General features: G+C 37.0%; 1 long non-coding RNA gene across 1 annotated transcript in view; it reads right to left on the bottom strand.

The window, feature by feature from the left end:
• The window catches only part of LOC107749020 (uncharacterized), a 2,928-nt gene extending 1,282 nt beyond the window's left edge, over positions 1–1,646 (bottom strand). Inside the window, exon 1 of the long non-coding RNA XR_001640985.1 lies at positions 1,171–1,646. This is a non-coding gene — a long non-coding RNA (uncharacterized LOC107749020). The remainder of the gene's footprint in view (positions 1–1,170) is intronic.
• Between the last annotated feature and the right edge of the window lie 1,849 nt (positions 1,647–3,495).

Genomic DNA, 3,495 nt, shown 5'->3' with positions numbered 1-3,495 from the left:
CCCTCAGGGATATTAAATGTTTTCCTGCCGGTCTGGAGGTTGGGCTCATGATGTAAGTTTCATGAACTATGATTGAACACAGAGCTTTTTTTTTTTTTGCGATAATCAAAAAGCCTATGGAAAAATCCTATAGGCTTTTAGTTGAGGGAACCAGTGTCATGCTAATAGCCAATCCGCCTACAAAGTGACGTCATAGTTCCCCCACTCTATTTGCCTCTTTGCATTGCAATTTAAAAACGTTTTCTCTACTTTAACCTTAATTTTACACTAACTGCAGTATAAACATTAAATATAATAGAAAATATCCTGTTTTAAATTGTTATTAATGGTTAATAATTATTGCACAAATATTTTTTGTACCAGAAATCCCCTCAAAATATTCCATATTAAAATATTAAATATTAAATAATATTACTCCCAGAACCATAGAACTATTGAGAGCCCGCGTAACGGCCAGATCAATGTCGCAGCTGCGTTTTTCAACGGCTCTGATTAGGCCTATATCCCAACATTAGTTCATTATTTCAACTACTTCCGCACTCTAACAAAGACAAAACATCAATAAAGCAGCAGCAGATTTCCGTACAGTCTTACGAAGATTGTAGTTTAGAAAGTTATCGATTTGAGGTTAAAGAAGTCGTACGAATTCGTCACCTCGTAAAATACGTAAGAATTGGTCGTGAAATAGCATTGGTAGGCCATAAAGCTCTTACAAATGCAGTATTTAATATTTGTAATAAACTAAACGAAAACAATTGCTTATAGGTCTTTGAATAAAGCATGTCTAATACTACCCATTCGGTTTGCCATTTCTGGTTTCAAGGTTTAAAGTCGAAGAGAAAATCTGAGGAAAATAAGCGAAGGAAAGAAATACACGTGCTTATCAAAAAATGCTGAAGTGCAACAAGCTTAAGTAGCCTATCCTCAAAGCCTCAGCTCATGTGATTAAAACCGTATTCTTTCCACGTAATCAAAGTTGGCACACTAAAATAATAATTACAAAATAATGATAATCCATTTTAACTGCGCAGTACACACAACTACACACAGGCACAGATAAGGGATGCTTTAAAGAAAGTCTTAGACAGCGAAACAGTAATAAACAATCTACATTATTTAGCCTTACAAAACATTGGCTTGATTTGTAATAAAATGTGTTTAACATCGTACCTGGATTGTGCGCCATTTAATCGCCAACGCCTTGAAACTTTCCAAAACGAAAGTGAATGTGTGACGAGCTTGCATAACCTTGACATGACCATATTTGGATTTCTTTTTCATGTGTGAGTGCAGCATGACTGTGTGTGTGTGTGTGTTCTGGTATTCATCACATTGTGGGGACATGAGTCTGTTTACACAGTCAGGTCATGGGGACCTCTTGCGTTGTGGGGACCAAAAGTCAGGCCCCCATAAGGGAAAGCCAAATAAATGACTAGATGAGCTGTTGCGAAGGTGCTGGGTGGAGTTTCAGCGTTGGCCCATAACACACGTTTATCCATGAATGTGTGAGTGTGAAGGGAGTGCTCAGCTGCGCCCCCAAACATTTCTGAGCGGTACTGCGCGCGCTTCTCCACACACACATTCTCCATATATGGTTGGCCCCGCCCACTTCCTCGTCCTCATTAGGAACGATATCAGCAGCAAAATGAAAATATGCTATTAAATGGACACTTCACACGGACAGATGAGAAGAAGATTGTTTACAGGAGATACCGACTCCAGGAGATTGTTTGCAGGAGATGCTAAAGTTGTGCAGAGGAAAAAGTGAAGCTCAAGGTAAGCACATTTTAAACCAATTAGGTTAATTAGATCTAAAGTTGTTGGCTAGCTAGTTAACATTAGCGCTAGTTAATTGTTGAGGCTAAGGCCTACGTGTGGCCTGTAATATTTCTCTGTTTTTCAATTAGCGATCGCATAATCATACAATTTAATGTTTAAGAATAGTTTCTGACTGAAAAGCTTTATCAAATCTTTAGCCTAAGTTAACTGATTGCTAATGGAGCGATTCGGTTCATATTAAGTTTGTTTCTGTCTAGTTTGCGTTAGTTCTGAAGGGGGAGGGGAATTATTCTTTTTTTTTATATTAAATAAATTGTATATTTCTTGTTTGGCCACGGTTTAAATCGCGTTCCGCGGGGAATGGGTGGGGATTATTGCACCCATTACTAAAATTGACCATGGTTTTGCTACAAAAAACATAGTTTAGATTGTATTTGTGTGGTTATATAAATGTTAGTCAATACGCCAGAAAACATGGTTTTACTATAATAAAACCTATTTTTTTGTCATATTGATTAACCGGGCTCGTGTCAAAGTGCTTCACAGAGAAATGAAGTAAAATAAAAAAGGAAAGTAGCTTTAAATGAATAAATGATTAACGTTAAACTTCAATTTAGTAATGGCAGTAGTTAAAATAAACAAGGGTTTGTATGGTGAGATCGTCCAAAAGAGTAGTCAAGGTCCAAATCCGTAGTTCTCACAGCCTGGGATTATATAGGAACAGATTTTCATTTTGTGAGAGATTAGAGCCTAAATAAAAGTAGTGAGTTGATGCCCTAAAGCAGGGGTTCCCAAACTTTTCAGCCCACGACCCCCAAAATAACACTGCCAGTACCTCGGGACCCCCACTTTCCTCTGAGGTGGTTAAAGTATACAAACGTTTTGCACAACGGCGCACATGCACTTATAGCATAATGACAACACAAAGGAACACAACAGTCTAACAACAATATTGTTTTATAGTAATTTACTCATTACTTAGATTTCAACATTAATCTTACCTAATTAGTTGGGTGAGCAACATGCTGGAGTACAAAACTCCACGTTCGAGTTTTATTTTTAATTCAACTTATAATTTTTTATTTATGGGTAAAATATACTATTTCTAATCTTTAAAAAAATTATTTGATTTCTGGAAATCATCTTGTGATCCCTCCACGTGGTTTCGTGACCCCCTGGGGGGGTCCCGACCCCTACTTTGGGAACCCTGCCCTAAAGGCTAGCATTGTGCTAGATTTAGGTAACCTTCAGTTCTGATTTGTGTCACATTGATAAATTGATAACATTGTAATGTATTGTTGCATTACAAAAATACAATATACAGGTGCATCTCAATAAATTAGAATGTCGTGGAAAAGTTCATTTATTTCAGTAATTCAACTCAAATTGTGAAACTTGTGTATTAAATAAATTCAATGCACATAGACTGAAGTAGTTTAAGTCTTTGGTTCTTTTAATTGTGATGATTTTGGCTCACATTTAACAAAAACCCACCAATTAACTATCTCAACAAATTAGAATACTTCATAAAACCAATAAAAAATTTTTTTGTGAATTGTTGGCCTTCTGGAAAGTATGTTCATTTACTGTACATGTACTCAATACATGGTAGGGGCTCCTTTTGCTTTAATTACGGCCTCAATTCGGCGTGGCATGGAGGGGATCAGTTTGTGGCACTGCTGAGGTGGTATGGAAGCCCAGATTTCTTTGACAGTG

This window comes from Sinocyclocheilus rhinocerous, unplaced genomic scaffold, assembly GCF_001515625.1.
Source record: "Sinocyclocheilus rhinocerous isolate Xijiao unplaced genomic scaffold, SAMN03320098_v1.1 scaffold2455, whole genome shotgun sequence".
NCBI lineage: Eukaryota > Metazoa > Chordata > Actinopteri > Cypriniformes > Cyprinidae > Sinocyclocheilus > Sinocyclocheilus rhinocerous.
The sequence above is the reverse complement of the archived record's forward strand: the minus strand, read 5'-3'. Positions and strand labels throughout refer to the sequence as shown.